Below are 12821 nucleotides of genomic sequence, written 5' to 3'. Positions count from 1 at the left end.
GTTCACTTCCCTTGTACCTGGTGTGTGGAGAAGATCATGTTCACTGTAGATCTGTCAGCACAGAAACCGCACTGTGCTTCTGGATAAACTCAGTCTGCAAGTAGATGAATCTTTTAAACATCACCCAAGTGAAGGTCTTCCCCTGACTCTAAGGAGTGAGATGTCTCTGTAGTTGATGCTGTCTCCTCTGTCACTGCTGTTTTTATTGCATCACACATGTTCCGTGGATCAGTCTCACAGCCCAAAAGTGGAGGGCAGGAAGGTGTGACAGTCGATGGGACTTTCTGTGTGTGAGCAGTTCAGCTGGAATTCCATCCTTGCCGGGCACCTTTCTGCTTGCTCAGCAATCAATGCCCTTTTCCAGCTCCAATGATGAGAGTTCCTTGTCCAACTAAACCATGACAGGAAGCTGCAGGCAAGTCAAACAGAGACTGGGAGATGCCCTTCTCACAGGGGTACAGCTTCCTGTTGTGTTCAACCCAGCTCCTCCTCACTCTCTCACCATGACTTACACTGAGCATGCTCAGAGGACACACCCACACTGCATCAGCGCACTGGCCTCGGACACTCACTGATTGGGAACTTTCTGCAGCGTGGGGGATTCTGGGTAACACAGCCGCAACAGAGCAATTAGTAAACAGGGAGATTCTATTTCCCTGTTAGCAAAACAGAAAATCCACAGTCAGGCAAGATGCTGGGCATGAAGCACAATGAGAGGTTTGGATACTTTATTTAATACAGAAGCACATTATTCTGATAAGATATCACTTAGACATGGGCAACAAGCAGGCTGATCTACAGTATGTACAGTATTTACAACACCTGGGACACGGTATATCATCTCATCAAACCAGTGATAGGTTTGTTTACTGTTCAGAATTGTGACTGGATCACACTCACGATTCATGCAAAATGCAACTCCCCAGGTTTTTGACACACTCCCTCCAGACCTGTTTTCACCTCAAGGGCCTTAGTCTTTATCCAGCCACGTATGTTCAGCTCACACTGCCCAACAACCAGCCTCTCCTGCACTGGGCCACAGGGTTTCCATCACCAAAAATCTGTCCTGGCCACGCACATCGACGCTACCACCAAGAAAGCACAACAGCGCCTATACTTCTTCAGGAAACTAAGGAAATTTGGCATGTCCACACTGACTCTTACCAGCTTTTACAGATGCACCATAGAAAGCAACCGATCTGGCTGCATCACAGCCTGTTATGGCAACTGCCCGGCCCAAGACCACAAGAAACTTCAGAGAGTAGTGAACGCAGCCTAGTCCCATCACTCAAACCTGCCTCCCATCCATTGACTCGATCCACACCTCCCGCTGCCTGGGGAAAGCGGGCAGCATAATTAAAGACCCCTCCCACCCAGCTTACTCACTCTTCCAACTTCTTCCATCAGGCAGGAGATACAAAAGTCTGAGAACACGCACAAACAGATTGAAAACAGCTTCTTCCCCGCTATTACCAGACTCCTGAACAACCCTCTTATGGACTGATCTGATTAATACTACACTCCTGTATGCTCCACCCAATGCCTTTGTCTATATATTTACATTGTGTACCTTGTGTTGCCCTATTATGTATTTTCTTTTTAGTTTAATTTCTTTTCATGTACAAAATGATTTGTTTGAGCTGCTCACAGAATAATAATTTTCACTGTACCTCGGTGCATGTGACAATAAACAAATCCAATCCAAATCGAGGGAGCAATCTGCCTCTCTTGCATTGCTGCACTGCATTTCCCTCATAACACTGATAAGTGCGAGGTGGTTCATTTTGGTAGGAGAAATTTGAATGCAGATTACAGGGTCAATGGCAGGGTTCTGAGGAATGTGGAGGAACAGAGAGATTTTGGGGTTCATGTCCACAGATCTTGGAAGATTGCCACTCAAGAGGATAGAGCCGTGAAGAAGAGGCAGCACGGTAGCATGGTGGTTAGCATAAATGCTTCACAGCTCCAGGGTCCCTGGTTCGAATCCGGCTTGGGTCACTGTCTGTGCGGAGTCTGCACGTCCTCCCCGTGTGTGCGTGGGTTTCCTCCGGGTGCTCCGGTTTCCTCCCACAGTCCAAAGATGTGCGGGTTAGGTGGATTGGCCATGCTAAATTGCCCGTAGTGTCCTGTAAGGTTGGGGGGGGGTTGTTGGGTTACGGGTATAGGGTGGATGCATGGGTTTGAGTAGGGCGATCATTGCTCGGCACAACATCGAGGGCCGAAGGGCCTGTTCTGTGCTGTATTGTTCTATGTTCTATGTTTATAGTGTGTTAGCATTTATTAACGGGGGGCTTGAGTTTAAGAGCCGCAACTATGCTGCAACTATACATGACACTGTTGAGATCACATTTGGAGTATTGTGTGCAGTTCTGGTCACCTCATTATAGGAAGGATGTTGAAGCATTGGAAAGGGTGCAAAGGAGAATTACCAGGATGCTGCCTGGTTTGCAGGATAGGTCTTCTGAGGAAAGGTTGAGCGAGCTAGGGCTTTTCTCTTTGGAGCGGAGGCGGATGAGAGGCGACTTAATAGAGGTTTATAAGTTGGTGAGGGGGGTAGATAGAGTGGACGTTCAGAGACTCTTTCCTCGGGTGGATGTAGCTGTTACAAGGGGGCATAACTATAAGATACAGGGTGGGAGATATAGATATAGAATTTACAGCGCAGGAGGCCATTCAGCCCATCGAGTCCGCGCCGGCTCTTGGAAACAGCAACCTACCCAAGCCCACATCTCCACCCTATCCCCATAACCCAGTAACCCCACCCAACACTAAAGGCAATTTTGGACTAAGGGCAATTTAGCATGGCCAATCCACCTAACCTGCACATCTTTGTGACTGTGGGAGGAAACCGGAGCACCAGGAGACCCACGCACACACGGGGGATACGTGCAGACTCCGCACAGACAGTGACCCAGCGGGGAATCGAACCTGGGACCCTGGAGCTGTGAAGTAATTGTGCTAACAACTATGCTACCGTGCTGCCCTCGAAATATAGGAGGGATATCCGAGGTAGGTTCTTTACTCAGAGAATGGTTAGGGTGCGGAATGGACTGCCTGCTGAGATAGTGGAGTCGGACACTTTAGGAACTTTCAAGCGGTTATTGGAGAGGCGCATGGATCACACCAGAATGACAGGGAGTGGGATATCTTGATCTTGGTTTCGGACAATGCTCGGCACAACATAGAGGGCCGAAGGGCCTGTTCTGTGCTGTACTGTTCTATGTTCTATGTAACACAGTGGCATAGAAAGGTGACAGCACAAAACAAAGGCACTCAACAAATTGTATCTGTGCCAACTTTCTGCAACAGTCACAATCCCCTGTCATTGGCCCTGAACTCTGCAGATAGTTTTCTCCTCAAAAGATACGAACAGATGAGCAAGGAGCTGGAGTTGGCCATTCAGCCCAGTCTGCTCCACCATTTAATAAGGACATGGCTGATCTGATTGGAACAGTTTGTTGTCCAATTCTCTTTTCAAGGCATCAATTGAATCTGCCTCCATCACATTTTCGAGCAATGCATTCATGATCCCACATGCAGCACAGAATGTTTTTCTTCACACCATCAGACATAGGAACAGAATTAGGCCATTCGGCCCATCGAATCTGCTCCGCCATTCAATCATGGCTGATATTTTCTCATCTCCATTCTACTGCCTTCTCCCCATAATCCCTGATCCCCTTCTTAATCAAGAACCTATCTATCTCTATCTTAAAGACATTCAGTGATTTGGCCTCCACGGCATTCTGTGGCAAAGAGTTCCACAGATTCACCACCTTCTGGCTGAAGAAACTCCTCCTCATCACCTGAGGAAGGAACTGTGCCCCTAAAGCTAGTGAGTCGAAACAAACCTGTTGGACTTTAACCTGGTGTTGTAAGACTTCTTACTCTGTTTTAAAGGATCGCCCATTTAGTCTGAGATTGTGTCCTCTGTTTCTAGGTTTTCCTACAAGTGGAAACATCTTCTCCATGTCTACTCTACCCAGGCCTCACAATATCCGATAAGTTTTAATAAGATCCCCCCATATCCTTTTAAACTCCAATGAGTACAGACCCAGAGTCCTCAACCATTCCTCATACGACAAGCTCTTCATTCCAGGGATCATTCTTGTAAACCTCCTCTGGACCCTTTCCAAGGCCAACACATCCTTCCTTAGATACGGAGCCCAAAACTGCTCATAATACTACAAATGGGGTCTGATAAGGGCCTTATGTAGCCTCAGAAGTACATCCCTGGTCTTGTATTCTAGCCATGGATGCATTATATTTGCCTTCCCTTTTTTCTTTAATTTAGATTATCCAATTATTTTTTTCCAATTAAGCGGCAATTTAGCGTGGCCAATCCACCTACTCTGCACATTTTTGGGTTGTGGGGGCGAAACCCACGCATACACAGGGAGAATGTGCAAACTCCACACGGACAGTGACCCAGAGCCGGGATCGAACCTGGGACCTCAGCACCGTGAGGCGGTTGTGCTAACCACTAGGCCACCGTGCTCCCCGCATTTGCCTTCCTAACTGCCGACCGAACCTGCACATTAAACTTTTGTTTTTAAATTTTTTTTAAATTTAGAGTACCCAATTCATTTTTCCAATTAAGGGGCAATTTAGCGTGGCCAATCCACGTACCCTGCACATCTTTGGGTTGTGGGGGCGAAACCCACCCAAACACGGGGAGAATGTGCAAACTCCACACGGACAGTGACCCAGAGCCGGGATCGAACCTGGGACCTCGGCGCCGTGAGGCTGCAGTGCACCTGCACGTTAACCTGAAGAGAATCTTGAACAAGGTGTCCCAAGTCCCTTTCTGCTTGTGATTTCCTCAGCATTTTCCCATTTAGAGAATAGTCAATGCCTCCATTTCTCCTTCCAAAGTGCATAACCTCACACTTTTCCACATTGTATTCAATCTGCCACTTCTTTGCCCGCTCTCCTAGCCTTGCGCAGCATTGCTTATTTTTCTAATCACTTTAAATGAATGCCCTCTGTTTATAACTTTGCCCTAAATATGACTTGCCAGATCAAACGTCTATTGCAGATCCTTAGTTTTAATGTGGTCAAGTGCCTTTCCATTTGAGAACTGTTGAATAAAGTTATTAGAATTATTTGTAGCTGGGGCAGCACGTGGAGCAGTGGTTAGCACTGGGACTACAGCGCTGAGGACCCGGGTTTGAATCCCGGCCCTGGGTCACTGTCCATGTGGAGGTTGCACATTCTCCACGTGTCTGCATGGCTTTCACCCCCACAACCCAAAGATGTGCAGGTTAGGTGGATTGGCCAGGCTAAATTGCCCCTTAATTGGAAAAATAAATAATAATTGGGTACTCAATTTATTTTTTTTAAAAAAGGATTATTTGTAGCTTCCCCACCAATCAGTTTTTTGCATTATCCTGAAGTGACCTTATTTCTATCGGGAGTTAACTGAAGTGTGTTCCTAACCTCTCATTATCTAAATTTCCATTTACCATTTTTCTGTCCACCTGACCCAGTCCATGGCTTTCTCCCTCATTGTCAAAAACACATCAGCAACTTTTGTATATTCCTGGTGCATACATTCAAGTCTAAATCATTGATATATACCGGAAACTGTGGAGCCCCACTGGAAACAGCCGTCCAGGCATCATTCAGTCCTGGATGTGACTAACAGCAGCAACAAAGCTGAATCCAAACCCCTGCTGTTGCCTGTGAACTTGCTGATGTCTGTGTAGGTTGTTTGACTGAGTGAGTCTCCTCCCACACACGGAGCAGTTAAACAGCCTCTCCCCAGTACCGCTCCCACGTGTAGGCCACATGGTAGCACAGTGGTTAGCACTGTTGCTTCAAAGCTCCAGGGTCCCAGAATTCCCGGCTTGGCTTACAGTCTGTGCGGAGTCTGCACGTTCTCCGCATGTCTGCGTGGGTTTCCTCCGGATGCTCCAGTTTCCTCCCACAAGTCCAAAAATGTGCAGATTAGGTGGATTGGCCATGCTAAATTGCCCTGAGTGTCCAAAAAGGAGAGGTGGGGTTATGGGTGAGGTTGGAGGTATGGGCTTAAGTAAGGTGCTCTTTCCAAGGGCCGGTGCACTCGATGGGCCGAATGCTGTCCTTCTGCACTGTAAATTCTATGATTCTGTTTCAGTGTGAACTCGCTGGTGTTTCCGCAGATGCTGTTCACTTTTAAATCTTTTTTCACAGTCAGAACATTTAAAAGGTTTCTGATCCGTGTGAACAAGTTGGTGTGCCATCAGGTGGGATAACTGAGTGAATTTCTTGTCACACACAGGACAAGAGTACGGCCTCTGCCCAGTGTGAACTCGCTGGTGTTGCAGAAGCTTGGACGAACAAATGAATCCCTTCCCACACACAGAGCAGGTGAATGGCCTCTCCCCAGTGTGAGTACGTTGATGTGTCAGTAAATCATTTCTGCGTTTAAAGCTCTTCTCACAGTCAGCACATTTAAAAGGTCTCTGATCAGTATGGACAAGTTGGTGTCTCAGGAGGACTGATGACTGAGTGAATCCCATCCCACACTGGGAGCAGGTGAATGGCCTCTCCCCAGTGTGATTGCGTTGGTGTCTCAGTAAATCCTGTTTACTTTTAAAACTCTTCTCACAGTCAGCACATTTAAAAGGTCTCTGATCAGTATGAACATGTTGGTGTTCCAGGAGGTGGGATGACCGAGTGAATCCCTTCCCACACATGGAGCAGGTGAATGGCCTCTCCCCAGTGTGAGTGCGTTGGTGTCTCAGTAAATTCTTTTTAGTTTTAAAACTGTTCTCACAGTCAGCACATTTAAACGGTCTCTCATCATTATGAACAAGTTGGTGTGTCAGGAGGTGTGATGGCTGAGTGAATCCCTTCCCACACACGGAGCAGGTCAATGGCTTTTCTCTAGTGTGATGGCGTTGATGCGCCCGTAAATCCTTTCTGCTTTTAAAGTTCTTCTCACAGTCAGCACATTTAAACGGTCTCTGGTCAGAGTGAACCTGGCGGTGAGCCCGGAGGTTTGAGGAAGCATTAAATCCCTTCCCACATTCCAAACAGGTGAATGGCCTCTCCCCAGTGTGAGTGCGTTGATGTAACAGTAAACTATTTCTGCTTTTAAAGCTCTTTCCACAGTCAGCACATTTAAACGGTCTCTGATCAGTATGAACAAGTTGGTGTATCAGGCGGTGGGATGACAGAGTGAATCCCTTCCCACACACGGAGCAGATGAATGGCCTCTCCCCAGTGTGAATACGTTGATGTGTCAGTAAATCCTTTCTGCATTTAAAACTCTTTCCACAGTCAGCACACTTAAAAGGTCTCTGATCAGTATGAACAAGTTGGTGTGTCAGGAGGGTTGATGACCGAGTGAATCCCTTCCCACACACACAGCAGGTGAACGGTGTTTCCCCAGTGTGAATACGCTGATGAGTTTCCAATTCAGAGGGGGATTGGCATCCCATCCCACAGTCCCCACATTTCCACGGTTTCTCCATGGTTATCGACAAGAAATCAGGTGTAGGTGGGATGCAGATTTGAGGTCACTATCAGATCAGCCGTGATGTTATTAAATGGTGGAACAGGCTCACGGGGCTGAATGTCCTATTGCTGCTTCTTGATTCCTTTGGTGCGAATGTCCTTATGTCTCTCCAACTTGGATCATCAGTTGAAGCCTGAGTAAGATGTCTCCCTGATGTAAATGCTGCAATTTAATTTCATGCTTTGTGATTGTTTAAAGCACAGTTCCAGCTAACTGTGGAAAATTACTTAGATATCTGTGTCTCGGTGCTTTTCCAATCACAGGGATTTTTGAAATTTTTTCCGAAAGACAAAACAAACGTTTCTCCTTCCACGTTGAAAGGCCGGTCCTGATGAATCAAGTGACTCTGTCAGATCTCGACATGTTTGCAACTGCAAATATTCTGTGAAAGGAGATTACATTGAATTACTGTGAATATATAAGATACAACCAGGCCATTCTGTCACAGATTCTGCTGCTGTTAATACTCGGCACATATCTCCGACTGTCACACCGATCAAATCTCAGCCTTTCAGCTGATTTCCGATTCCATTTTCGGTGCTATGTCTTTTCGTCCGACGTCATTTCGTCCAACGACACTTAGTCCACGTCTTTTGGTCCAACGTCTTTTTGTCCGCCCGTCTTTTGGTCCAACGTCACTTCGTCCAATTATCCAATTACAAATTAACTCCGTATAAAACCATTCAATTGATAAAATGCAAGTACAATACAGCAAGTGAATTTAGTTGCTAAAATGCAAGTAATTGATAAAATGCAAGTAAAATGCAAGTTGAAAAATGCAGTTTAAAAATCTGAAATTGCAGTTAAAAAATCTAAAAGTTTTTTGTCTAAGACTTTTTGTAACTTGACTTTTTGTAACTTGTACCACTCCACTCCACTATTTGATAGACGATGAAGAAATACCTGCTGAATTCATCGTTTACTTCGACTTGACTTACATAGGCATTGTGAGAGGACGTGGTGCCAGACGAAGGAGTGAAACACCTACATTCCCGACAGCTGTATGGAATGTTAATCAGCGTGTTCTACAAGATCTACCGAGAACAAATAATGCTGCTGAGGGGTTTCATTCTGCCATAAAGCGTTCGGCGGGTGGAGCTCATTTGAATATCTGGAGGTTAATCAAAACTCTGAAGGAAGAGGAAGGGTTCATAATAGGCAAAAAGGCTCAAATTCTTCGGGGAGATCAGTCGACTTCATGTACGCGATATAAGAAAATAACTGAACGCCTCAAAAGATTGGCCGTTGAATATGATTCTACAACAAAAATTGATTTCTTTAGGAATGTTGCTTACAATTTACATCAATTTTAAGTAATTTCGGGAATTTGAAGTAATTAGTAAACTTTTAGATTTTTTAACTGCATTTTTAGATTTTAAAACTGCATTTTTCAACTTGCATTTTACTTGCATTTTATCAATTACTTGCATTTTAGCAACTAAATTCACTTGCTGTATTGTACTTGCATTTTATCAATTAAATGGTTTTATACGGAGTTAATTTGTAATTGGATAATTGGACGAAGTGACGTTGGACCAAAAGACGGGCGGACAAAAAGACGTTGGACCAAAAGACGTGGACAAAGTGTCGTTGGACGAAGTGACGTCGGACGAAAAGACGCGACACGCCATTTTCTCTCATGTGCTTGTCCCCGTTTCCTTTTGAAAACATCTCAGCACTTTCCTCAACTCCTTTCCATGGTACTGAGTTGCACATTCTGAACCCTTGATAAATAATATTGTCTGTATTATTCACTTGGATTTATTCGTAACTTTCTTGCATTGATGACTTGTTGTTTATTGATGGTCACTCTCTCACATCGCCCCTCTCCAAACTAGTGATAATTTAAAAGATTTATAGCAGATCAATGCTTAATTTGTTGTTTTCGATAGAAAAACGCCCCACTCCATTTAATCTTTCCTGAGAGCTGTAATCTCTCATTTTACAAAAGTCATCACTGTCAATGCAGGATAGAATTCACAAAGAGACAAACCTTTCGGTTGGGTTCAGTTTGTTGTGTGCAAATTCTCCAATTCTAACCCCCCGTAAAAGGAGTTTACAAAAGCCATCACTGTCAGTCCAGGATAGAAATTCTGAACAGGCAATTCTAGTTTCTCTGGAACATTTTTTTCTCTCTTGTTCCCCCAAAGCTGTAAATCCCAGTCCCACACACTCTCCCTCCTCCCTGGGCTGAAATCCAACCCCATCTCACCATCTGCACCATTTCTTTCCTCCACTCCGAGTTTCCCGAAAACCAGGGAGCTGACAATGATGGTGAAGGGTTTGCTCCAGCTCACAGTGCCCGGGGACTGATTGACGGCAGGTTCGGACCAATAGGAAGAGGGGGCGGGGCTGAAAGTCCAAACAAGAGCGGCTGGTCCTCCAGCCAATCAGAGCGAATGGGAGGCGGAGCAAAGCCGGGGCTCTCGCTTCTTCCGCATGCGCCCGGCCACCCGGGCCTATCTCAGGGAAAAGCTCGAGCAGCTTTCGCCAGTTCAACTGCGGTATCCGAGCTTCGTATTCTGGGCTTGGGCTGCACGGAGCGTTCATGAAGCCTCCCGACCCATCCACCGGCTCCATCCCTCCCTCATGACTTACCCGACAGAATTTGACTGGCTGAGGACATGCACTCAACATCCTGAATCCTGCGTTGTCATCGGTACTGCGCCAGCTCCAGCTCATGTGGGAGACCGGGCTCAGGCCCACCCCTCATTCACTCCGATTGGTTGGGGGGTCGCTGGGGTCACCCGGCCCAGACCTCTCGTCCTATTGGCCCAGAGCTGCCGTCAATCACTCCCTTGGGCATTGTGAGCTGGAGGCTCCGAACCCCAATAAGAAGTTTCCGGGTCCGGGTTTGTATCGAGCTGGGGGCAGCTGCGGCCTGCTCCCGGTGACAGGCCTGAGTTAACGGCCGCCGTCTTTATAGAGGCTGCAAACCCACAGGGGGCAAAACATCAGAGATAGAGGTTGTTGTGAAACCAATGGGATATTGTAAAACAGGAGGTCAGGGTTACAGTCAACAACAACAACTTCTATTTATATAACACCTTTAACACCATAAATCATCCCAGTCAACTTCACAGGAACATTATAAAACAAAGTTGCAGGTTACAGAGGGACATAGATAAGCTGCAGAGCTGGACTGAGAGGTGGCAAATGGAGTTTAATGTGGAGAAGTGTGAGGTGATTCACTTTGGAAAGAATAACAGGAATGCGGAATATTTGGCTAATGGTAAAATTCTTGGTAGTGTGGATGAGCAGAGGGATCTCGGTGTCCATGTACATAGATCCCTGAAAGTTGCCACCCAGGTTGATATTTTGTGAAGAAGGCCTATGGTGTGTTGGCCTTTATTGGTAGAGGGATTGAGTTCCGGAGCCATGAGGTCATGTTGCACTTGTACAAAACTCTAGTACGGCCGCATTTGGAGTATTGTACAGTTCTGGTCGCCTCATTATAGGAAGGACGTGGAAGCTTTGGAACGGGTGCAGAGGAGATTTACCAGGATGTTGCCTGGTATGGAGGGAAAATCTTATGAGGAAAGGCTGATGGACTTGAGGTTGTTTTCGTTAGAGAGCAGAAGGTTAAGAGGTGACTTAATAGAGGCATACAAAATGATCAGAGGGTTAGATAAGGTGGACAGCGAGAGCCTCCTCCCACGGATGGAGGTGGCTAGCACGAGGGGACATAGCCTTAAATTGAGGGGTAATAGGTATAGGACAGAGGTCAGAGGTGGATTTTTTACGCAAAGAGTGGTGAGGCCGTGGAATGCCCTACCTGCAACAGTAGTGAACTCGCCAACATTGAGGGCATTTAAAAGTTTATTGGATAAGCATATGGATGATAAGGGCATAGTGTAGATTAGATGGCCTTTAGTTTTTTTCCATGTCGGTGCAACATTGAGGGCCGAAGGGCCTGTACTGCGCTGTATCGTTCTATGTTCTAAAGTGAGACACCCAGACACAAAAGGAGATATTAGGACAGGTGACCAAAACTTGGTCAAAGAGGTGAGTTTTAAAGAGTCTGAAAGGAGGTAAGTGAGGTGGAGACGGGGAGGTTCAAGGAGGGAATTCAGTGCTTGGGGCCGAGGGAACTTAAAACCATGGCGGAGTAATTAGAATTGGGGGTGTGCAAGAGTCCAGGATCAGAGCTGTGCAGATATCTCAGGGGGTTGTGGAGCTGGAGGAGATGATGGACACAGGGAGAGACGAGTCCATGGAGGGATTGGAAAACAAGGGTGAGAATTGACTGGGAGCGAATGCAAGTTTCGGAGCACAGGGATCATCGGGGAAAGGAACGTGCTGTGAATTAAGACATGGGGAGCAGACTTTTGGATGCTTTAAGTTTACAGAGGTAGAATGTGGGAGAGCAGCCAGGTGTGTAATGGAATTGTCGAATCGGGAGGTGACGATGGTAAATTGCCTTATTATCTAAAAAGGTTAGGTGGGGTTACGGGGGTGGTGGAGGTGTGGGCTTAGCTAGGGTGCTCTTTCCAAGAGCCGGTGCTGATTAGATGGGCCGAATTGCCTCCTTCTGCACTGTAAATTCTATGAGGTCAGAAGCTCATATTGGATCAAGTATCAAATCATGTTTACAAAGCGACTGGCTAAGTCTCAGACTGTTACCAGGGAGAAGGATAGAGTCGGTATGTCAGGAATGGAGATTGGATCAGGGACCGAACAGTGGATTCAGTCTTCTCCATATTTGATTGAAGTTATTTAGTCAGCAGGAAGAGAACCAGAATGAGCCCTAAATCGGATATCCGGTACAACTTAGTTCGAGAGGGAGAGGAAGAATAAAGGAAACCCTGGAAGATTTGGAGAAACAACTTTCGCGATTGTTCATCAAATCGCCACACAGTCAGTTCTGGACACAAGGTTCACATCTGTTATTCTGACTGCTCAGTCAGGGTGATTCAGATTAATGTCTGTCACAATTTCATAGAATTTACAGCGCAGAAGGAGGTCATTCGGCTCTTGGAAAGAGCACCCTACCCAAGGTCCAAGTCTCCACCCTATCCTCATAACCCAGTAACCCCACCAAGCACTAAAGGCAATTTTGGACACTATGGGCAATTTAGCATGACCAATCCACCTTTGCACATCTTTGGACTGTGGGAGGAAACCGGAGCACCCAGAGGAAACCCACTGGGAGAATGTGCAGACTCCACACAGACAGTGACCCAAGCCGGGAATCGAACCTGGGACCCTGGAGCTGTGAAGCAATTGTGCTATCCACAATGCTACCGTGCTGCCGAAGTCATGAATGAAGTGGCTTATAAAGCATATTCTTCCCTCTAATTATATAACTTTGGTAAAA

At 46.3% G+C, this 12821-nt stretch overlaps 1 long non-coding RNA gene and 1 pseudogene across 1 annotated transcript; both read right to left on the bottom strand.

The window, feature by feature from the left end:
- Positions 1-12821, bottom strand: part of LOC119951642 — a 135459-nt pseudogene that overhangs the window by 93058 nt on the left and 29580 nt on the right.
- LOC119951178 lies at positions 7787-10164 on the bottom strand. Its single transcript, XR_005457535.1, has 2 exons — positions 10103-10164; positions 7787-7886 (listed from the first exon to the last, which is right to left on the bottom strand). It is a non-coding gene; the product is annotated as an uncharacterized LOC119951178 (long non-coding RNA).

This window comes from Scyliorhinus canicula, chromosome 17 (assembly GCF_902713615.1).
Source record: "Scyliorhinus canicula chromosome 17, sScyCan1.1, whole genome shotgun sequence".
NCBI classification, from domain to species: domain Eukaryota; kingdom Metazoa; phylum Chordata; class Chondrichthyes; order Carcharhiniformes; family Scyliorhinidae; genus Scyliorhinus; species Scyliorhinus canicula.
Note: the sequence above shows the minus strand (reverse complement) of the source record. Positions and strands in the feature narration are given on the sequence as shown.